At 40.6% G+C, this 25,494-nt stretch overlaps 1 long non-coding RNA gene across 1 annotated transcript in view; it reads right to left on the bottom strand.

Moving 5' to 3' along the window:
• Positions 1–25,494, bottom strand: part of LOC125888947 (uncharacterized) — a 36,931-nt gene continuing 11,437 nt past the window's right edge. Inside the window, exons 2-3 of the long non-coding RNA XR_007449383.1 lie at positions 18,278–18,440; positions 1–399 (exon numbers count right to left, since the gene is read on the bottom strand). This is a non-coding gene — a long non-coding RNA (uncharacterized LOC125888947). The remainder of the gene's footprint in view (positions 400–18,277; positions 18,441–25,494) is intronic.

Genomic DNA, 25,494 nt, shown 5'->3' with positions numbered 1-25,494 from the left:
GTCATGCTGTTTTCACTGCGAGACGGCCTCTTTACAACCTGGTGTGACATACATTTGAAAGGGAACCAAAACACACTTCCTGTCAATTTACATTCCTCCTTTTTGCTTCATTCACTTTCATCTTTTTCTGTCCTCCACCTTAACTGTCCTTTTTTCTGTTTCATGTAACTGAGAGGAGAAGTACTGTGACAAACCAGAGAATTACCATGTGTGGGGGGGAGTGTTTGCATGCATGCATGCAGGTGTGGGTGCAAATGACCGTGAAGGGGTGTGTGTATGATCAAGTGTGGGTTGCACGCTTCCATGTTCCCAGGAGCATGAGTACATGAGAGTGTCCATGTGAGTATCTGTGTATCTTCTGAGCCAGGATGTGTGGGACCAGTCAGAGCACGTTGGACCCTGCAGTGGCAGAAATAGTAGCAGAAGACGTAATGTCAGAGTACAGTAATGACTTTCTCCATCTCTCCCTCATCCTCTCTCAATCTTGATTTCAATGTCTGTCAGAGAAATCAACAGGGTAATTACATGCATGAAGCTGTCGCTCTCTGTCACTCTGTCTCCCTGGGTGTTTCTTTCTGTTCTTTTTTTAATGTTCCAACTGTTTTTCTCTGCATGCCTCCCCCGGGGTATTTTGTGAGTGCGAGCAATTATATGAACTTTTAAAACTATTTTCACTGAGAGGTTGACTTTATCTCATTCCAGCTTGTGACTGATGTCATCTGCACATTGCATTTGAATGTTGCTTAGAGCTCTATCTTTCCAAATGCAACCTAGTCTGTGAGCCTGTTTATCCTCGGCTTTAAGTCTTGGGTGATCCGATCACAAGTGTACAGGACTAATTACAAGTGTAAACTAGAATTACAGCCCCGGGGTTGTATGCCTCATTGCACCTGTCAAGATCCTCTTACAGTTTAGATCCATGTCTGTGAAAACGTGGATGCTTCACACCCATTGTGCCAACAACAGCACAGAAGATCTACACAATCAGCACAGTTTCAAGGTGGGCAACCAAGATTAGTGTCACCAATTCAGTACCTCATCAAATATTTGCCCCTCTGTTCCTGAGATATGACACTGAATGATGGCCAGAAAAGTGTTTTATGCAGAAACTATGATGTCACAGTGATGCTCACCCTTGAGCTTTTGGCTATAAATCATCATGACTTTATTATTTTATTCAATTAGACATTTGTGTGAAGTTTTGTCATAATTAGAGTCTGAATTCTGGAGTTATGGCCAAAAACATATTTTGTGAGGTCACACTGACCTTGACCTTTGACAACAAACTTCTAATCAGTTTGTTCTTCAGTCCAAGTGGATGTTTGTGTCAAATATAAAGAAATTCCATGAAGGTATTCTCGAGATATCATGCACACGAGAATGGGACAGATGCAAGGTCACACTGACCTTGACCTTTGACTGCCAAAACCAATTCAGGCAATTGTTCAATAGATGGGGACATTTGTGCCCAATTTGAATCATCATGTTCAAAAGAATGAGACAGATGAGGTCACACATACTTGACATTTGACCTATGGCCACCAGTTCATTGTTGAGTTCAAATAAATGTTTGTACCAAATTTGAAGAAATTTCCTTAAGGCGAATATCATGTTCAGGAGAATGAGACAGACAAGGTCACAGTGATCTTGACATTTGACCTATGACCACCAAAAACTAGTTAATTCATTGCTGAGTCCAAGTTGACACTTGTGACATGTTCGAAGAAATTCCTTGAGGTGTTCTTGAGATATCATGCTCACAAGGACATACATAAGTACGGATGGATGGACAACCTGAAACATAATGCCTCTGGATGCAGCTATCACCAGCATAAGGCATAAAAACCACTAAGATGCACTGTGATCTGATCACTCAAACCACTTGCTGAGGTGGTCTGGGATGCACTTTACCACAGATCTTTTGTAGAACACTGATGCCTCCCCGACAAAAAGATGCAACAGAAAAAAAAAATCATCAGTGTAGGACGCGGTGGACATTTTGGAGACCTTCTAATTTGCCCACTTTACGCTGAGTTGTGCTACCGTCAGTTGTTTTGCCCTATGGAAGGAGATGTGTTGAATTCTGCTGACAGCCATATCTCCAGCTGTACTAACACAATTGCTAATATGTCTAGCAAGCATTCTGGCAAGCAGCTAGTGAGAGTGTGTTAACTGTGTGCGGGGCCCTTTGACAGCACCAAAATCTGAACACAACTGGTCACCTGGACACATATGATAGACACAGGTGTGAACAATGATGTATCTCGGCTGTCCACTTGTCATAGGATCTCCAAAACGCATGTTAATACCAGGTGTAAATGTCTCTATGTGTACATACATAGAGCGGATTCCAGATTTAGCACTTGGATTTCTTGCTTTGAGAGGCATTTGCTCATGTTCAAACATTAGTTTGATTGTTCTTGACCCTAAAGAAAAACACTTTATGTTTGTAGAGTCCTAGAGGAGCCACTTTAAAACTTACTGTGTTGTTATAATGTTGTTAAGGCCAACGTTGTATAAGCATCGTTTGTATGGTTGTTACAGGGTCATGCTTCTTTTCTCTCTTCTTCTCTTCTCAGGCGTAATCAGTACCTGTTAAGACCATGATTACCCCTAAATATTGATGAGTACATTACAGCTGTGTAATTAGTTCACTGGACTCATCCATTTCCGCTGCCAGATAAAGGTGCCCTCAAGCTGTTGCGTTGACACACAAGCGCACAGATGCACAGGCAAACACGTACTTCATAAGAACGGATTTCTGGGATCTTAAAGAAAATCCACTGCTGGAATTAACGGCAAATGAGCTGAATAAGTTCTGGTGAGTTTTAACCACTTATAATGTGTTTCAAATATTACGATCATTAAACTATTGAACTGTGCCCTGTACACTTTATCTTGTCCTGGTCAATCCATTGCTACTTCCACTGTATACTGCTACTTTATTCTGGCAAAACATATAGTTCTGAAAGTCAAAAGCCACAACATGGACCAATTAACTGTATAGAAACTCCTCAATGAAGACTATAATAAGTACCTGCACAAGGCAAATTTGCAGTGTGCTTTGCATTCAGTTTGCTATCTGCACATAATGAGCACCTCATGGACTAAGTCAACAGTTCATTATACAATCAGTTCCTCAATGTAGTCCAATATCATTGAGTAATGTTAATAAGCTTTAGACAGGACAGACATTTTTGGTACACATTATCTTTAAGGTGTCTTGTATTGATATGTGCTTTTGCAGTCACTCAACTTTTTTTTTAGTGGGGTCACAGAATTAGTGAATATGTTGACAGCAACAAAAGTGACCAGTGGGATAACACAGTGCATCTAAATGTACACGTACTTATACACATACATACCTCTTATTCTACTTAACTGTCTACTCTTCTGTTTTTTTAGGTTCACTGTGAGTGAGGTTTTGGAGATGTGGGATCTAGGTGACAACCCAGACAATGCATACAACCTTACAGTTGTCTGTCAATATCAGAGAAATGCTGTCTTCAGTTAATGTGATAGTGATGGTTCAGATTAGGGATGCGCCGATTCAGTATCTGGAACTAATATCTGCCCTGATATCATCAAAACAGATGGATCGGGTATCGGAAAATGCAACCTATACCTGAGGTGATCCTTTCCCTTTAAATCTTTTGCGACGCGAGCCATGTCATATGTCATGGAGCGAAGGAGAGAATCTACTGTGTGGAGGTATTTCACACTATTTCAACTGCTGTTGTACAATTGTTTATTTTTAAAAAAAAATAGTTCATCATTGCATAAATTTGTTTCATCTTGTTTCATTTTATCTTAGGGAAGAACTGTGTAGTCATCAATGCCTCTAGTCTTTTCTGTTCTACATGTAAAGGTGTATAGCTTTTTAGGTGAACCATGGTATCGGATCGGTATCGGTTATCGGCTGATACTCAAAGTCACAGCATCGGGATCGGTATTGAAAGTGAAAAAGCTGGATCAGCGCATCTCTAGTACAGATATAGACTTTGAGGGGGAAGCAGGGTGTTGAATTCATTTGCTGAACTTATGCAAACAGATCATGACAGGAACAACTTTATCAGTGGTTATGACCTACTCCTACAGCCCATTCTCATTCCTAAGTTGTTGAATACTGCTGCTTTGTCAGTGATTTCAGCATCAGACACCTGATGCCAAAAGCCACCTTTCATAGCAGTGTTTTTAGTCTGAGTTTGTCTGCTTCTTGTTTATTTGTTTCTTGTGTGTAAACACCAAGGACCATGCTGGAAATAAGTATTTTACTTTAGCATGTCATCCTTTGGATTACTGTCTTATCGTCTTCCAGAAATCAATCAATCAATCAATCAAAAAAAAAGCAGTATGTAATGTGGCTGGATGTAACCTTTGGCGTTGGTATGATATGCCGCTGGTCGGCTGGACGGCACCTATCAGGGTGGTATGATACGCAGCTTTACGTAGTCAGGTTGAAATGCTGTTGGTAACAACATAAGGAGCAAGAAAGTCTGGATAGGTTGAACAGGAAGGGTGGTGGATGGGTCCAACAAACCCTGGACTTTCACCCAGGAGCCAAGTGATCCCCTTCCCAAATGCCAAACCAAGATGTTTTTTTTTTTAAACCTATGACCACATACTTTTATTGATGTCACGGTATTGGTAGCGTGTCCAGCAGACACAGAAGGATACCTACCACAACATGTGAATGTAAAAGGCTATTGTCAAAGTGATGACACATGTATGTAAGGGTTTCTGATATGTAAAGTAGTCCCCCTAGAATATGACAGAGTGTTCTAGTGGCAATGCTTAGGACTGCCAGAGTTTTAAATGTTTTAATAACTGAGCTAGGATGTATAAGTGTTTTGATGACTGCATAGGAGGTTATGCTAATTTGGTTAATAAATAGTAGATAGGCAATTTTAAATCTTTGTCTTTTTGTTTTATTGAATATTTAGGTGAGATAACTTATAACCCTTTAAGGAGTTTTTCATCTCGCCTGCACAATCTGTTTTTTGTCGTTGTTGTTGTTGTTGTTGTTGTTGTTGTTTTTTTAAAACCAATTGTTTTAATACTGTGCAAATAAATAATATGAATACAACACATTATGCCACCGGTCACAATAAAACACACTTTTTACCTACTATTCCATGAAAATTTTAGTAATGATTGAGTATTTCAAAGAGTTATCAGTGACAGATGATTTGGATAGTTTTATGTCTGGGAAAAAATTGGGATTAAACCTGTTAAGAGGCAAAACTTTTAGCTAATGATCATTAGTTTGTCAGCTGAACGGATAACTGCTGGTGCAGATTCTAATCATCTGTTACTGACCAACATTTGTAATTGGCCAGTTTACAAATGAAACTCTTGGCTGTTGTGTTGTTAATGTGCAGTAAGAGCAGACATTAGCTGAACTGCTGAGTCTTACCACAGTCCTGTGTACCCACATGGGCAATCAGCAGAAAGTGCTTGTTCCGGGTAATAAATATATTAACTATTGACAGGTAAGGGTAGATGCATGCAGGCTGCAGGTGACATAAACAAGAGAAAGGAAAACAAAAAGCTAATTTATGCCCAACTTTGCCAGCATAATGTCAGCAATCCAAACAACCAGTCTTGTCACTTCAGTAAAAAAGGTCGGCTGCTACAGTCGCTGTTTAATCTTTTTTTGTGTGCTTACACGGTGGCATGTTGAAAGATATAAATAATCAGTGCACATACCCACCGCTGTGCCAGCTGTGTGTAAATATCACACAGTGCAAGTGCAAAATTAGAGGCAGCAAATGCAGCATACATGCCTGTTGCTTTATGAGGACTTCGGATTTAATAAAGAAAAGGAATCTACACACTCTACAAACAGTGTGAATGAATATCATTTGTAATATAGACTCAAACATCTAATCAACTACAGACTACTGGAAAGGCATTAAAAGTCATCTACAAAGTTGAAACTGTACACCAGAGGTAAAACATTATTCAACATTTAGTTTTTAAAGTTGGGAGAGATCTGAATGTTCTTTCTTTAAAATATTTTTGGGCTTTTTTTTGCCCACACAAGGGACAAGAACTTAGCAGAGAGAGAGATTTGGATTGACATTCAACAAAGGTCCCTGGCTGCGAAAAGTGGACTTTTCACCAGGGTGCCAAATGCATGTGTTCTTATTCTTTTCAGTTCTGTTCAACTTCACCTGGGCACTTCTTTTTGTCCTCATAATACTCCATCTAATCTGCATTTAATATCAAAGACCATGCTGTAGTTCTATGCAGCAGCAGGCCATTTCGCATTATAATCCCTACCACCGTTTATGATTTTAGAGCCTAGCCTTGATAAACGCTATCCTATTGTATAGTTATGTCATGCTACTGCATGAGTTTCAATTCCTTGCTACCCACCTGTAGATCCAAATGTACACAGCATGCTGACATGACTTCAACTCTGGATTTGTGTCATCCCATCAACACTTTTGCTGCCTCCTCCTCTTTCCAACTCTTTGTCTCTTTTGCACAAAGTACAAATACCTTCAAAATAATGTAAAGCAAACAAAGGAAAACGCTTTTGTTTTGTTGTGTGGTGCCCCGTGTTGTTGCAGCTTTCGAGGGTACGTATCTGCCGCTAGTTGGTGTTAATCTTGCCTTCATAAAATGTGTTAATGCCCAGTGTTAATCAGGGCTTCTGCTGAATGTGTCTGTGCGAACAACAGACTGCTAAATGTCAACTGTTACCGGATTATCTGCTGCCTGGAACCCCGTGATAATGATATATGGAGAATGCGTTTCTGTGTGGGTGCTTCTGAAACCTCGTATACATGTGTGTATGCGTGTGTGTGATTGTGAGTGTGCATGCGGTGATTAAGACAGGCTATTTCTATTTTCCTGGCTCCCTGAATGATTTCCTTTTGAGTGTAAACCCTTTATTCTGCCACTTTTATTAAATCAGAGGGAGACAGAGAGAAATTGCGACAGAGGAAGAAAGAGAGCGTGAAAGGAAGAGGGATACCAAGCCAGACAAAAAAGAAAGACCGGAAAAGAAAGACAGAAGAGTGAGAGTGAGACAGAGGAACATGAAGGCTGAGGGAGAGTTTTAAAGGGGTGTATAATCCCCGTAGTGTTTGTTGTGGTTCCTGTCTGCAGGGTGGTAGAATTTGAACGCTCCATAAAAGCGACGCTTGTGCTCAGCTATCCCAACTCACACAGCAGTCTTCGCCATAAGTGCTTCATTCATTGTTCTGTCAACCTGGCAACAACACCAAGAAAAATGCATGAAACGAGAAGCAACGACACAAAATGATTAAACACTGAACAACTGGATACCCATAACAACTGCCTGTGTAAAAACTCCTGCTCGTGTGTCACATACGACATCACGTAACAATACTTAATGTACATTCGCACCAGCATGCATGCTGATAGTCAATGTGTCTCATTAAGTCAGGTTATTAGACCTCAGAGTTAATTGAGTCATCCTGTTAGATAATAAGGTCGCCTCCATTTCCTCTCCATTCTGCCTTCATTTTCAAGCTCCCCTTGATCTTTTCCCTCCTTCTACCGAACCCGACTTTTGTTTTTATCTGGGTTTTTCACCTCCTCTTAAGATGCCTCTCCACCCCTTCACCTCTGGTCCTTTGTCTTGTCTCTTTCCAATCTCATCATCTTTCTTTTTTCCCACCGTACTGGCCCCGATCGCTCTACTTGACACCAACACCTCTCCCCTTCCTTTACATCCTTCACACCTTTCCCATTTTTTTTCTAGTGTTGTGTTTATGCCCCTTCTCCCATAGTTTGTTGGTATGTGTTTGTAGAGGCAGCACAGATGAAAGTGTGACATCTGATTCAGGTAATTCAGGTTTTTGCGCAGCTCTTACTATTATGCAGGATGACGTCAACACCTGCTGTTTCACACAGTGTCACATCACATGCCACCTGTAGCACATGCTGGATAGTGTATAGACAGAAGCGGAAGTCAGAGCACGGTATTTGGGATGTGTAATCTCTGAAGCAAATAGCCTTGTCTCTCAGAAATTAGTAGAAACTAATTTGAAAGAGCAAATACGTTTTGAGGGAAACATAATGAAGAGCAAATTATGTTTTTTGTTAACTTGATGAGGCCATGATTCTAATTAACGTACCTGACAAGTCACAAAAATGTTGATACTGAACGTATCGGCAAAATGTTCACTGACAATGTATTTCATTTGTTTTCTGCCAAAATAGGCAATCTTGTAATACACTATCCACTCATAGTGACTACAGGATTATTAATCATTCATTTTCTTCAACTGCTTATTCTGCTGGGTGTCACTTGGGGGCTGGAGCCTATCCCAGCTGACACTGGGTGAGAGGCTGGGTACACCCTGGACAGGTCGCCAGACTATCACAGGGCTGACACATAAGCCCCTTTTACACTGCCAGATTTTCCGCGAATGTTGGGCTGTTTAGCTGGCAAGCTGCCAGTTTAGACGCAAAGAGCCGGATTGGCGAGTTGATCTGAGGTGCCCAATTTTCCGCCTCGTAGGGTAGACATATTGGCGGAACCCTTTTAGTTTAAGAAGATAGAGGTGGCCTTCCGCAACGGGAGGGGCTGTTGATGACTTGTGGGAGGAGCTGTTGATGACGCCACATGTGCGACCCACTGGTGGTGGATAAACAGGAAACAGCTGATAGCAGGAATGAGTAGCTAGTAGCAAGAGGGGAAAACCTGACAGACACTGTAAAGATGAGCAACTGGGGAGACAAGGAATTGCGCGCCCTCCTTGCCCTCGCAAACAAAGAGGCCATTAACCGTCAGATGACGGGGACGGTGAAGAACGGGCCGACTTATGAGAGAATCGCCGAAGGACTGACTAGCTGCTGCTTCCCTCACATGTCACTGTTTACGTCACACGCTGAGCTACACATTTTGTTACTTGCTCACGCCCCCCATTGACCCAAAAAAGGCGCATTCTGTATAAACAAAAGTAGGTAGGCGGCATTTTGCCGCACTCCCTGATTTTGTTTTTATACTGCCAATGCTGAAAAAACACTGATTTGGCTTTCCTGCAAATTTGCACAATTCCTATCTAAAAAGAGCTACAGAGACAGACAACCATTCACACTCACATTCACACCTACGGCTAATTTAGAGTCACCAATTAACCTGCATGTCTTTGGACTGTGGGAGGTACCTGGAGAAAACCCACGCTGACATGGGGAGAACACGCAGACTCCACACAGAAGTGCTCCCCCACCACTGGTTTGAACCAGGAACCCTCTTGATGTGAGGTGACAATGCTAAGCACTGTGCCACCGTGCCACCTTTTTAGTTGGAATTGAACCAAAATCACAATCTTTCCCTAAACTTAACCAAAGTGCTTTTGTAACCTAAACAAAACCAAAGACAGTCTGTATGAGAATGATAGATTCTGGTGTCACAGTCCTGCGCTTTGCTGTAAATCCCGACAACAAACATTTAGTTTAGTTTTATTTTAGTTTATTTTGGTCATTTTCCAACTTAGAATAGAAATATACTGGTAGATAGACAATACATAACGCATAATAGAGATAAATAAATAAATAAATAACTCAAAGTTCATTTGGTTTCACACGGGACACGAATACCAGTCTCATGTGTGAAAGTTGTGTGTTTACATCATCCACCACCCCAACCTGCCTTCCTACACAGACCACTTCTTATACTACTATTTCTTCCTTTACAGTGCTGTCTTGAGCCTTTTCAGTGCATTTATCATGTGATCACAGCCTTCATGATTACATGGATTGTATATGACATTGCATGTAAACAGCCTGGACTGCAACGTGACAACTTGTCCACAATCTATGTATAAGGGTTTCCCTGCCCTTGAAACATGCAGCACACTGGCACAGCAACATGGAGTGCAGCCACTGGAAAACGACTTCTATATGAGTAACCAATGATGCACAGCTGTGCAGGCAGATGGCTGATCTTAAGAACAACAGGGAATCAAACTCACTTTGGGCACCTTGTTGTCAGGTATGGCATGATTGGTGATTATCTTATACATGACTTGCAAATTATTTTTTTAATTCACTGAAAACATTCGTATTAATCAAGCTTGTTTCGATGCAGGCGCGTTGGTGGTGTCTGATATGTCTTTGGAAGAAAGGAGTGAATGCAGTGCTGAGTCTCAGATCATTTTCAGAGTTGGTGCAGACCTTTTGCAAGTAAGGAGAAGGTAAGAAGGAGAAAAAGGTCTGAGTCTCCACACTGGTTTGGGGAAAATGCCAGGGAGCACATGTGTAGTTATCAGAAACAATTGCCCCGCAGAGGCAGACTGTTGAGGAGCCTATTGAAACTGACTGCAGGTTCCTTTTTTAGTCCTCTGTTGACCACTTTCAAGAGCCAAATTGCCCTTTCAGAATCGACTCTATTTGAGCTACGGATGGCACTGATGCGTTTCTGTTTTTATATAGTATAGCATTGCAGGGTGGATACATGCCTGGATGGTAGAAGCCAGTACCATGCTTTCTAAACACTATGCTTAATTCCTGTCTTGAAAAGTTTTGACCCTCCTCCTTGATTTGAATTGAATGCAAGCCTGCATCAAACATAGCAGTTTTTCTAATAAGGAAAATCACCTCACATTTTTATTTGTAGCATTTATCCAACTGTGTCTTTCTACTGTATAATTTTTACATTTCCTCGCCATCAAACTTCATTTACAATGTCACCCTCACTCCCCGTACCATTAAAGCACGAAGCTTCACATCCACAAATTCCAGGTGTCACAATATCTGACAAATCATCTTTCTCCTTGCATTCAACAAATCAATCGGCCGGTTGAATGCTGAACTTTAAATGTCATTGCTGAATCTGTCACTCTGTCTTTCAGGCCGAGTGCTGCACAACCCACCTCGTCCCTGATAAGATCTTTGTATTATCCCGTGAGAGTCACCCAAGTGGGAGTTTCCATCACTGTCTGCAGTCTCTTCAGCACCACCAGTTCCTTGAGTCTAAGGGCGCAATCAAGCATTTTCTTTCCCCCCAAATTTTCACAAGCATGTATTTCAGTAAGATGTTTAATAGAGGTTAATTACCACCATGAATACATTGTTAATATTGTTAGTCTTAAATTGATCTATCCTGAGTGAAATATCTTTTTCAAATTTAAGATGCAGGATTATGAAGTAAGCCTACTCAAGTGGCACTAATTGTACCCTCTCTTGAAAACTCTTTACAAATTACTTTGCTCACAGCTGTGTTTAACAACGCCACACAGTGACTGCTGGTGTTTCCCAGAGCAGATATCAGATGATTAAAAAATTACAAGTGATGTCAGGGAATGTGTTGTTTTATGACGCTTAATGAAAACTGTTGTGGAGGCATCTCGCTCAAGGTTCAGCTTGTTGAATAGGTTTAGCTCTACAACTACACACTTCTCACAGAATCTGAATACAAACCTGTTCGGTAAAAAAAATATGAAAAGCTATTTGTTAACAAAAGGAACACAAACTTAATTCAAAAGGCTGTAATTCCCTTATTGACACATACCAGTAGAGCTGCTCCCTTAAAGTCAGAGATTACAATCATCAGTCGGAGACCCCTCAGTCGACTGAGATTCCTTCAAGTCAAGCAGTTTTTATTTCACTATTTCTTTTGTCAGTCAGTGTGCAGTGTTCTTCTGGGGATGGTTTGGTCCCCAGATTTTGCTGCAGAGTGGAGTGCATGCTGCTCTTTGGTACAGACAGCTGAGGACACAGAGGCAGTTGCCCAGAGAAGCTTTGCCCCATAATGCTCAGAGAAAATGTTATCTCCTACCTCCTGTGCAGAAGTGCTGAATTTACAGCTTACGTCAACTAAATATGACAAAGCCTTTAGCTTTTATTTGATAACTAGTAGGAGTATAAATCACCAGATTCATATGATATATTGATTCATTGGACAGCAATACAATATTTGCCGATATTACAAAGTCTGTCACAATACATTTTTTTTTAATTTTTTTGGGTGTTTTGCCTTTAATTGATAGGACAGCTAGGTGTGAACGGGAGAGAGAGAGAGTGGGAGCGACATGCAGTAAAGGGCCACAGGCTGGAATTGAACCTGGTATGCCGTGACAAAGACTGGGCCTTTGTACATGGGGCGCCTGCTCGATCCACTAAGCCACTGATACCTCACAATTCAATTTTGATTCGATGGGATTTAGGGGCCTGCAACTGATATAAGACAATGTTATAACCATATAACAAAATCAGTTACAGAAGAAGCTACCACCCCTTTCTCTTTTGCTTTTGTCCATTAAAGATAAAAACAACACAGATATAATGTAAGTAATTGTAAACTCTTAAGTGCAGTTAAGTTTACTTTAAAGTAACTCCACTAACATAAACAGCACGTCATACGTTAACCTTCAGAGCTTTCTGTCAGAAAGCCTTTTCTGAAAGAAATATTTTTACTTGAACCCAAACCATCATGTTTTTCCCTTAAACTTCAGGGTTATCTTGCTTAAAGCCCTGAAGGCAAACTTCTCTAAACAGCCATAAAACATGGAATAACAACATCATCACTGACCATAAGTATCAAATTCAGCTCAGAAATAATTGTCAGGGTTCATAAACAAAACAACTGTTTTTTGCTAGTCACCCATTATTAGTGTATGCATTGTTAACATTGCAGAAATTAGCCTAGCGGCTAGCGGACTTTTTTTCCTCGATTCATAAGTTAACAGATTACATGTAACATTATTATTGTTCTTACTCACAGTTGCTTCAACTCACTGCATCTCTCGACAGAACAGCACGATTGAATTTCAGCATGCATACACGATTTTTCAGCCAAACACTGTTGAAACTGAGCAGCTAATGTTGCTGTAGTGAGAAGTTGCTGTACAGGCAGGTGATGTATGCCATGTGCTCTGTACGTTGACCTGTATTTTGTCCAAAATCAAAAATATTTCCACACTGCTGATTTATTCCCAAGTAAATAATATAATCCTTATCGTCTTTCTCTTGGCTTTTTGCCATCTGCCTGCTGCTGTTGGATGGTGATGCAACCTTTCAAAATAAAAGTGTATCCTAAAGATGGCAATATGGATCGATGTTTTCACTTTGTATTGATGATATTCGATTATTCATCATTAAATCGATACATTGATCAAAATCAGTGGATCGTTACACCCCTAAAAACTAGCATCAGCAAAAATGTTGTTGCACATTTCCGATCTGTTGTTAGCACAGTTAGCTTGTTTACTATATTAGATGAATGTCATGCCACCCTGAAAGTCCCACTGAACTCTGTTCAAACTCTTCAAACTCTATATGGAGAAAGAGGAATAAATAGTCAAATTCTTGTATTGAACACCCAACTCAGACTCTACAGACACACTTCTGAGTCAGGTACAGCCCTACAAATGGTGTTACAGATTCAAATGAGTCAGCCCCGTAACATAAACATGTGAGGTCCCCACACAGCTAACCCTGAGTGGGCTCTTTCCTGCGGCACAGGGCAAGTGAATTTTATCATCTTTCATAGTGAGGATACTTATAATATTAAATGCACAACAGAACTTAGCAGCCCACTTTAAAACACTGGACAGGGATTATGGAGTTAATTGAGTTGGAGCTAACATTACCAACTACAAAGGGTCACAACCACTGTCAAACTGTTGTCTCCCTCTCCTGATGCTGATGCCGCAGGGTGCATGGTGGCCTCTGTCATCTGACGCTAACACTATTGGAGTGTTTCCCTCATCTGTAATGCATTCTTCCTGATTACTGTCTTTCCAATCAGGTAGGCCTGTTTCATCCTAGTGGACCTCGCCCCTGCCTTCTAAACCTTACCGACTGATTCTTACAAATATAACAAAGAAAAATATTGACTGAAATTTTTTTTTTTTTTTTTTTTTAGATATTTGTTTTATCTTCAGCCAACATTGTCTCTAAAAATGTTGACAATACCATTCTGTGCACCCAATGTAATTGGTTTTTTTAAAAGTATACATCATAGTTGATGGCAGACGGGAGCAGGTCTGTTGGGACCCTGTCTCGTGGGGGTTGCGGTGTACTTTACAGGCCAGAAATGAGCCCAGTAATAAAGTGTTAAGATCTTAGTGCGGACAGAAACAGTACAGCGTTCTTATAGGCTGATGTTTAATTTGAACAACAATGTTGTTTATCTGATCCATAAAGGTGACAAAAAAAGACTAATGTTGGCACTTTTACGACCCAGGCAGTGTGTGTGTGTGTGTGTGTGTGTGTGTGTGTGTGTGTGTGTGTGTTTGCAGTGTTGGCCTCATATTTCCTGTGCTGAGTGTGCTGAGGAAGTAGTTCTCTGGCACTTTCTAGGCCAGAGATGCACCAAGTGATCTCAGTAATGCAGCATTTTTAGAGTTCATAGTCTCTCTCTATCTCTCAAAGACACACACACACACACACACACACACACACACAGATCTGACAGCACAGATACATAAGTGCATTCACATAATGGTTCCATACCAGAGATGATTTAATTCTTTAAAGAATCTGTACACACACACACACACACACACACACACACAGAGGTGTGCACAAACACACACAGGGGAGTGTGGTCCCATCTGAAACTCTCTAACACACACACACACACACACACACACACACTTAGAGCTGTTATTGACAAGAGTTCCCTGGTGTGATTTACCCTCCAGCTCTGCACCAGATAAAACACGGTGCCCTTCTCTCTCCTCTGTTCTGTCCTTTCCTGTTTTATTCTGGTCTGGTGTGGCCGTCCCTCTGTCCTCTGTCTGTTCTGCTCTCTGTTTTGGTTAGTTTTGATGTTTTCTGTGTTTCATATTGGATCTTTTGTTATTTTGTTGTGGTGTGCTCTGCTGTGTGTTTTTTTGGGGTGTTTGCTTCTATGTTCTCTGTTCTGTTCTTCAAACAACAGAACAAATGGCTGGTTTTGGATAATGATATTGCATAGAGTTACTTTGAGAATTATTTAAAACTATCAGAGGAGGAATGTTCAAAAGATGTGTGCTTCAAGATCCCCTGCTTCATCCCATTAATGATTCATGTTTATATTCAATATTTCCACTCGATGGTTTTGTGAGAAATGTGTCATTAGGCTTCATTAAGCATGTTAAGTGCATTTCCCACAGAACAAAGTATATATTTTTTTATGTTTAATGACTATTAAAAACTTAATGTTGGACCTTTGAAATATTTGTGAACAAAAAGACAAAAAAACCCCTCAATCTATGCATATATTCATCAGCACTGTTTCTTGTTTCTGTTACAGAAAGAGAGCAGATGTCACATCAAAATGTAAAATTTTCAGTACATACAGTAATTACACCATTAAAACATCTATTATTTACAATGTTCTTTTTTTTTTATTTATTTATTTTTTTTACAGAATCCTTTATGACAAAGCTGTTTGTTTTGTCTGGTGAATGCACAAATGAGTAACGCAGGTTTGTAAAGATTGTTTCCCTCATATGTGGGCAAACAAAACACTCTTATGTTTGCATTTGATACTACTGCCAATGAGTCTTCAAACAAATAACTAAGACGAGCAGCTGTGCGTTCAGTAGATATGGCAGAGGAGGCCCTTCAAATAGAATGCACTAGTGGGTCTGTAATAAGAAGCTCTTTAAACACTCGAGAGACCCAAATTATGGCACTGGTTTCTGTTACAAGGAAGACATAAGAAAACCTTGGTAAGATGTTTCTTTAATGGCAACCTCATGAGCCCCTTCCACAGAATAGGCATTTAAGTATACACTCGATTTAGACAATCATCTGCTGGAAAAGAACATTAGTCCACAAAGTACAATCTACAGCTCATTGCCTGTGTCCTAAACCTAAAACTAGCCTTCATTAGCAGTCTGCTTATCCATGTAGTTCTGTAACATCAAAGAAGGCACGGTAAATTTCATGTTAAAGAAAAATGACTAAGGCCACGTTACACTGCGTGCAGGCCCCACATGAAAATGCAGACTCTTCATTTATTTGGAAAAATAAATTATTTATTACTCACTTTTACACTGCCTGTTCACTGTGGAAATGTTGAGCTGTTATTCTGCCACACTGCTCTTTAACTAAGGTACAATTGCGGGATGGGGAAGACAGAGTTGTCTTGCCTTCAAGCCAGTAACAGATGTAGTAACGCCTCCGAAACAACATCTGTGTAAAAGAGACAGTCGGCAGGAGAGGTGTGATCTGATGAAATTTTATGTGTACAACCCACCGCTGGGAGATTTAAAAAGCAGCTAGCAGCAGTTAGCAGCTAACTCAAGAAGAACAGCAGCCGAAACAGTCCACAAATTGAGGACTTCTGGGAGTGCAATACTAAATCGCTGTAATACCCCTTATGTGGAATTTATACTTTTGCATTGAATTGACACCGTACCCACAGCATAGTCTCTGCGTCGACATAGAGCCTATGTTGTACCCTACGCCTACACGTCGCGGCGAGGCAGACCCTCTGTCTATTTCTGTAGGCTGAAACCATTTCCCTCAGTGGAAACAAAGCTTTTATTTACTTTAATTTGACAGACAACAAACAATAAATTGTGAAGACAATAAAGCCTCCACAAAATAGCATTTTAAGTCTTGTGTGTGATTTATCCTAAGGGATTTATACTTTTGGATTTATCCTGGCTTCATAGTAGAGGAATGCTCCATTTGTGGCTAGGGTAATTTACACAATGTAAAATGCCATAGGCTTGTGCTAATAATGTTAGCATGTTATATTTGTTTCGAAATCGTGTTTAGTATAAGACAGTTGTTTTGTCAGTGAACCTTGTGAGTTGTTATGAAGCCCAATTTTATAACGTAACCATTGTTAAATGTTGTTTTTGTCCCTGGCCTCACACAAGCAAAGGAAAAGTTCACTAGCTGCTAGGCTAATTTATACAATGTAAAATGCTATAGGCTTGTGCTAAAAACATTAGCATGTTGTATTTGTGGGGAAAATGTGTCCAGATAAAGACAAGGGCTTTGTCTGTGAATGCTGCAAGTTACAGTGAAGCTGATTTGTGTACTTGTGTTTGAAATTGTCTCTATTAAGTCATGTTTAATGTGTGTTTAATGTGTGTTTTGGGTGTGTTTTGAATCAGCTAAACTTTGCAGCACTTCACAGAAACCCTGGCGCCAACTACTGTTTCCGAGGTCTAACTGCAGAGTGGCACAGACACACACAGGCAAGTATAAATCCTGCTTTAGACAGAAAACTGGTTGAAATAACAATGTTACATTTAAAGAGAAGTATACTTTGTTGATGAGATGAATTACACACCATACACACATACAGTGTTGGTACTACATGTCCACAGGGCATATCTTTTAACTGATTTCAAATCCCTGATCAGCATTTAGACTCACAGCGATGAGGTTCTGCTGGCTGCAGCAGTTACTCGGGGAAAAGGGGTGCCTGATCCATCAATTATTGGCATGCATTATTCAAACATCCCAAACCTTTCATACCTAAATAAACCCCTGTGGATGTCAGTACCTGTGGACTTAAAGGGAAGCTTTTATGTGGCTGTCCAATCAGTGTTGAAGGTAAATGTAGTTGAATGAAGCAATACATTACTCAGTATGTGCTATATTGACTAAGAGCGCTGCAGCTGTAGTTCATCCTGCATCCAGCATCATTTGACGTGACAATGGCACAGTTGAAGGTGAGGGAGAACTACAGGTTCTAGATGCTACGCATAAACTTAATTGTTCTTTTTGCATGAATGGGATACCTAGCTATGTTTCCAACAGGAAAATGGCATCCCAAAAAATAAGTGCAAATGATGTTATGGATGAGGAAACATTCTACAGTGTTTTGGCTGACTAGAATATTCAGCCGTATATCGGAGTATGATGCTTAGGCTAAAGAAATGCCACAGAGAGTGGCAGAGGACATAGCTGCAGCCCTGCAAGAGGATATGACTAGTGGGGACCCTCCAGAACCTGACCTGCTGATGGCAAACACCGACTGTTGGTACCTTTACTCAAATTACCTTCTGAAGCCAACAGCAACTGAATCATTCTGAATTTTAGTGTGGGCAGTTTTTGTTGGATGTTGTTACTGACCCTGGGAGGGCCCAGAGAGAGCCCTTGTGCAGTAGCAAGTGAACACGCTGTCTGCAGTCATTTTGACTTGACCAGTAGACTTCACTGCAAGACTATTGGCTGTAAAAACAGGTGACGGTCTTTACATTCTAAAATCAGCCGCCGGCGATTTGTGCTTTAGTGCATCCTGGTACATGGAGGCACTGCCGTCACAGGTCAAAGAGCAGAAGAACTACTTATTAAAAATGGTGTAATTCCCTTTAAAGTGTAACTGTGTGCGTCTTACTTTTTTCACTGTTTTCCTTCTCTCTCCATCTTCTTTCCCCTCATCCTCCTCTCTGTCAATGGTGATTTCTCCATCTTCCTCTCCTGTCAGTCATCCTCTTCACCTCCTCCCGTCTTCCTCCCTGGCTGTCAGTTGGTCCTTTCCCTGGAGGCACACTCGGTTTCTAAAGAAACAATTTCAGACAACAGACAATGAAGCCATGGACTCAAGCTAAAGACAGAGAGAGAGTGAGAGAGAGAGAGAGATCAACATAATGTTTATCCTGGGACTAAAAAAGAAAGATAGAACGAAAATAAACCACCAGTCAAAGCACTGCTTTTAAACTGGTAACCAAAAGCAAAAAGCTTTTGAATCATCCTGTTAAATCAGCATTGAAAGGAGTATTTTACATCTGTTGCCTAAACAAAGTGTTGAAAAGAGCGTATTAACATGCCATGATTGGGCCCAGATTATACAGATTCTGTGACAGACCTCTAGACTTGTCTGAGCTGTTCTGATGATCAAACATATGTGACATTTACAAACAGACATATGCGAGGGGCTCAGTATGAGGTTCACAGAATCAACCCAAAATTGAAAGTACATCATCACAAACAATGACCTTTTCCCCCAGTGTTTACTGCATGATTTCCTGTTACAATGCACAATACATGGGACTGCTGTGTGTGTTGCTTCAGGAGTTACTTGACAATCTTCAGAAATATGACATGTGACACCTGTTCCCTAACTCACATGAACAGGTACTGAACGAAAGGAAATGTGTTGTGATTTCTTTCACACTGTAGTTCTGTAGTTTACAGTAGATGTTTCATCAGCATAATTAATAATTCATACAATATATGTTTTAGAATTTAAAGCCTTGTTATCTAAACTACACTGGCTTATTGGCTTATAACTTCAAATGGTTGGCAAGTCACTGCTATCAGTTATTTAAGACTTTTTCCTTTTTTGCATAAGCCTATTACTTGGAAACATTCTCCACACTTTATAACCTTCTTCACTTATTGACTGTAAAAACTGTTTTTAGGTTGAAACTATGAACTAAACAAATAAATACTGTACGAATTCAAATCTGCCAGTCAGTAGAGGCTTCCTCTACAGACGTAAGAAATCAAGAAATCCACCTAGTGAGAAGCTAGTATATCTGATTTGGTGCATGGGCAGAAACCCATGTTTTTGAGGTTGTTTCCCAACTTTGTTTAGTTTATGCAAATACAAAAGACTCTACAAACCTGTATCATTCATCCACCGTGTCTTCCTGTGGCCCCCTTCATCTGTTATCATGCTGCTATTGTTACATGATTTCACTTCAAAGAAACAAAATAACAGACCATAATCGAGTCATGTATAATGGATGGTTTCTACCTCTGATTTGGTGCATGGGCAGAAACCTATGTTTTTGAGGTTGTTTCCCAACTTTGTTTAGTTTATGCAAATACAAAAGACTCTACAAACCTGTATCATTCATCCACTGTGTCTTCCTGTGGCCCCCTTCATCTGTTATCATGCTGCTATTGTTACATGATTTCACTTCAAAGAAACAAAATAACAGACCATAATCGAGTCATGTATAATGGATGGTTTCTACCTGTCTGTCTGTAGTGGGCCTGCCACGGGTCCAAAACATTCGCCTAGTTTAACCTTAAAGGATTTTCTGCAGGCTTATGTAACAGAGCAGCTAAATAAATTCCAGAGGAGTGGAAGGCATCTTTATTACAAAAATTGGACCAGAGCCATCTGTCAAGCAGCCGAGAAATATGGTGTCATGGGCTGTCTGGTTGATGGCCAAACAGTATTAAACATGGTTACAGTCAGAGGGAATGTATCTGTGGCCCCAAAATGACCCACGTCCAAGAGCTTGATGGGAGAGTGTGTGAGTGCATGACTGGAAAACACATTGAAAGCCTATTATCAGGGTGAAGGTTTTGTTTCAACATTGAGGGGGCATAAATGGAGTTGGGGGTCCTCCACAGTTGTTTTTCTCATTTTCCTCTGGTTGCTGTATTCTGGATGTTCCTGGACACAGCACGCAGGTGAGGTTGGGACTGTATAAAAAGGTAGTAACCCGGTACCAGACCGTAAGCAGTGCACATCCAAGAAGAAGCTATGAAATTGCAGTAACAGCGCTGAAAAAAAATGTACATACAGTACAACAAATGACTGTGATTTGCTGTCACTTTTGCTGATGATACTGTTTACAGACAATCATTCATTCATTCATTTTGCGTAACTGCTTATCCTGTTGAGGGTTGCAGGGGGGCTGGAGCCTATCCCAGCTGGCAGGGTACACCCTGGACAGGTCACCAGACTATCACAGGGCTGACACATAGAGACAGACAACCATTCATGCTCACATTCACACCTACAGGCAATTTAGAGTCACCAATTAACCTGCATGTCTTTGGACTGTGGGAGGAAGCCGGAGTACCCAGATAAAACCCACACTGCCATGGGGAGAACATGCAAATTCTGCACAGGGGGGCTCCCCCACCCTGGGATTCCAACCCCTCACCTTGGATTCGAACTTGTTGTGAAGCGATAATGCCAACCACTACACCACCGTGCCTCTCGTTTACAAACAGTAACCAACAATTCCTGCGCAGTACACCCTTAAAGAAGCTGTATGCGACATTTAGAGCATATCTATGATCCAGAGTCCGTGGTGGGAAAGTCTGCACATGGCCCTTAACATGGAAGTGGCTACACCGGCTAGCAGCTAACAGGGCTAACAACGGAAACAGTGCTGACAGAGCTAACATTATCAGAGAAAAATCAGGGAGTGGGCGCTGTCAGGCTCCCAGGAAGTGTGCCTGGCTTTGAAATCAATCTTTATAGTGGCAAAAGAGTGGAATTACAACTTCTGAGCCTTTCATGTGATGCTGTTGGGCCCAAAAAGACTGTTTCCCATTGACTTACATTGTTAAAGAGACATTTGTAAATCAGTGAATAATGACTCGTTTCACTATCAGGGCTTGATCTATTCGTTCGTTTGATAACATTTGGAAAGTTGAGAGGAGCAGCCAGATTAAACAACTTTATCTCAATTCAAGTTGGTGGAGAACTAGAATGGAAGTAGATGGGTTCGGCATGCTGTATGAGCCTGATAATGAGAAAGCGGTAACGATCATCATACATGGCAGCTGAACCTTTTTGGCTTCATGCACCACTGAGCACTCCTACTTTCATAGGAATGAAGCGTGTCCCGCCTACAACGCTGTATCCAGGTCTCTAGATACATCCAGGGGCGCTATGCTTTCACAACTACACCTTTTCAATATCAGCGCTAGGCCCAGGCACTGTATGAGCGCAGTGCAGAGTAGCAACAATGAGCTACCGAGTGGAATACAGTGATACACACTAACATGCATGTATGGCTGGTATATCTGCTACAACAAGATACAGAGACACCTGGAACACACACAGAGGTAGCGTGACTTCATTCTCTGCTCAGGACGCCATTACTACACTATATCTTTGATGGTGTATACAGCTCCTTGAACTAAGAGTGGAACCCTTCAAACAGCATTTGTTTTTGGGCTGGTGCAAGTTTTGTTGTCTTATATTACCAAAGATTTACTAGCGTCAGTGTTCAGTGCTAAAGCTCTGTATCTCATAATGTAAATTTGCTGAACAACCTACCCACGAACTCAAGCCAAGCTCATAAATCAGGTCTCATAACTCTAATCATGTTTCATCTTGAAAACAGGCCATTTATCAGCGCAAACTTGCAGGACTAATATAATAGTTATTATCTCAGTTACAAAGAGGAAAGGAAAAAAGAGCAGAGGACTAAAAGATCTCCAGGACGACAATTTTCATCCATCAACTGAGCATCGATCATCTATATATTTCCAGCAGAGACTGCAGATTGACTAAGTGCCATGTAATGAGGTTTACGTGTATTCAGAAACCTAATGAAAATGTCATTTAACTCGCTTATTGTGGTTGAGATTATTAGCAACTTAAAGTGTGAGTGTGCGTGTTCTTGCCTGTGTATGTCTACGACTTTTTTCATCTGTGTGTGTGTGTGTGTGTGTGTGTGAGAGAGACAGCATGTGCGTAGATAATATCTGAGTGCAGGCCGTGCAGCTGAAGGTCACTCTGAATGGAGGCAGATAAATGAACTGGAGACACCAACAAGCTTATTACTGTAAAGCGCGTGCACACGCAGCACACGCACACTAGCACACACTGCAGAGACTTATTACTGCCACTGTAGTGACATGAATTGCTCCTCCTCTGATTCCCTCTCCCTGCCTCTCTCTAAATCTCACTGTGATAACCTCAGTTGCTGAGACTTACAGCCGCTGATACAGAGGGGCTGGAGACCATAATCTGAGCACCTCTACAGTGTAATGCGATCCAGTTCAAAAGGCCTGCGAAAAATATGACTTTTGTGAAGGTAATAATATCGTCACCCTCATGTTCGTGGCTCAGGACCTCCATATTCTGACTACCATGCCAAATAATATACCAAATATCCTGGATTTTATGGATGCATTAATATACAGAACTTAATGTACTTTTTGTACTTACTTGCACTTTATATTAATAATAATAAAAAAAAATGTACTTAAAGGAGCATTGTGTAGGATTTAGTGGCATCCATACCAGTGAGGACTGCAGATTGCAACCATCTTAAACTTCTCCCATGTGCCAAGCATTAACTCGCAGTTAGTATTCCTTCATTGTTAATTGTTCAGGATTTCTTTTACTGGGCTGAATTGTCTCCAGAGGTCTCTTCCTCTCCAAAACAAATGGGCCCAGTGATTTAAACTGGTAAAAAAAAACATGGGACAAAGCAATTTCATGTAGACAATTTAATGTTTTTCTGACGCTGTTCGGCTCATTGCGAGGGGCTGGTGTGAAAATGTGAATGGTCCTATCTAGAGCCAGTGTTTGGTTTGTCCATTCTGGGCTACTGTAGAAACATGGCAGTGCAACATGGCAGACTCATGCCTGATGTACATACAAACAGCTCGTTCTAGGGAGTGGTTTTCAAACTTTTTGTGCCCAAAGTACACCAAAGGGCAAGCCAAGATCTCAAGGCACACCTGTGTTTACATTAGCGCACAATAGCTAACGCGTGTTATCGCTCTTATCACGACATAAGACAATAAAAATAATAAAAAGATAAAGACAGGTAGCTTTCGTGATACTGTCTACCGACAGATTTTTTTCTTTCAACTGAAGGTCGTTTTCGCTTGTGCTTTGCTGTAATTTGCTTGGTACAGTAAAGTGATCCATTGTCCCACTCACGGCTTTCTTCTTGTAAATGTTACCATCCCTCACACTGGCTGCCAATCAGAACTTTTGAGGTGTCACACACTTAGAATTCCCATGCGCAACGAATTTATATAACCTATCCGTTTACAGTTTCCCGTGAAAGTTTTTTTATATTAAATTAAATTAAATTAAATTACATTTTTGGCTAGAGTTTGTCTCCTTATTAGGAAATGGATGCGCACAACATACTGATACAGTCAATTAAAAATCCATCCATAATGTTGTGTATAGGCCCAGTTGAATATTGAAAATATGATCACAAAATTCCAAGGCACACCTGGATTTGAGGAACCACTGCTCTAGGGTAATTAAAAGATGATGATTCTTATTTTCAGGTGATTATAGACTAAAAAAAATATATTATAGTATACTAAATTACATTATATCATATTATATTCCATTTCTGCCAATATATCACATATGTGCACAGCTACATTTGCTTGTTAAATATACAGAGAAATTGCTAGATAGTGGCAAATCCATTAACCGTATAAGTACCTTTATTCATTAAACATGTTCACAACCTGGTACAAAAAAATGAATTTCATCTCTGTTGCTAATTTTAACATTCATGACAACTGTGGGTGTGTGAATGTCATATAACTCACCCATTTACATTTTATTAAGGCTTAAAGTTATGCATATTTAAGAGCGGGGCCACAAACCAATGGGTGACATCATCGTAACTACATTATTTTATACAGTCTGTTGTCAGCACATACAAAACTATGCCAATATCTGGCATTCATTTTGGACTCTAAACACAACTGTGCAAGCTTGAAGCTGAATTTCTGGGTAAACTGTGAAAACCTCTCTCAAAATTTGGGTGAGTGCTGCACTACAAGCAATTGAAATTGACCCATGTAACCTTGCAGACCTTGTCCATTGACTGAGAGACTAACTGTCAGGTCTCTGTGGTCAATTTGACAGTTTCGAAGCAGGTGCAAAGAAGATGTCCCCGATGGTTTGTGAAATGTATGAAGGAGACACACAGCGAGTGACAAGACAAAAAACAACTGTCTGGATTTAGAGTGTGAAGTGTTCACACTTGTAATTGACAGCCAGCTGGCCAAACTTGACAGAAGATACAGCCTATATCAAAATGTCCAGCTGTGGTTTAGTTTAAAGAAAAAGAAAATGCACCTCTACCTCTGCTATCTGCATGTTGGCACTGAGGCTGTGGGGGAAACACTTCAAGGACTCACAGAGGAGTCATTCAATTTGGAGTGTTTGTGCTCAAACAAGATAAAATACATCTGCTTATCAACTGCTCAAACTAATAAAAAGACAGATTACAGCTGATATCTTCAGTGTTGACACTGATCTATGCTGAATTCATGTGCTTTTGATGTGGTGGTGCTTCTCTCACCAGGATCAGAGACTGCAGAGTGAGTAACTGTATCCTTCCTGTGTTGTTTTGGCTTTGATTTGCCCATTTCATTTTGCATTTATAACTCTGGCCTAACACTCCTGGCCTGCCATTGGGAATTCTCTTGGGGCTCCAGATGGCCAGTCTAGGTCTGCGTTACAGGCTGAGAAATTGTCTGTCACTGCAAACTTTCCTGTTGGTCTGGGGATGCCTGGAAAATATTAAGTGATCAATAAAGTGTCTAGAATAGCAATACAAGAAATATTTCAGGTATGTAGTTTTTATAAACTTAAACTACAGTATTTAATCTTAATTGACTGTTTACTAAAGCTTCCGCCAAACAGCACTTTTCCAATCATAGCTTAGTAACTGTAATTAGGCACCGGTAAGCCTTTCAAGCTTTGGATTTGGAAGTGGCGTGCATGGGGCTTTAGTAACTATGCAGAGTCCACAAGGTGGTGACTTTTGTTTGGCCTGCCAAAAGTGTTCTGTTTTATTTCAGTTGTCAGTTGGTGAAAAGGGGTGCTTAGATGGTCCATGTGTTTGTAAGAGCATTTGTAAA

Source organism: Epinephelus fuscoguttatus, linkage group LG5, assembly GCF_011397635.1.
Source record: "Epinephelus fuscoguttatus linkage group LG5, E.fuscoguttatus.final_Chr_v1".
In the NCBI taxonomy this organism is placed as follows: Eukaryota; Metazoa; Chordata; class Actinopteri; order Perciformes; family Serranidae; genus Epinephelus; species Epinephelus fuscoguttatus.
The sequence above is the reverse complement of the archived record's forward strand: the minus strand, read 5'-3'. Positions and strand labels throughout refer to the sequence as shown.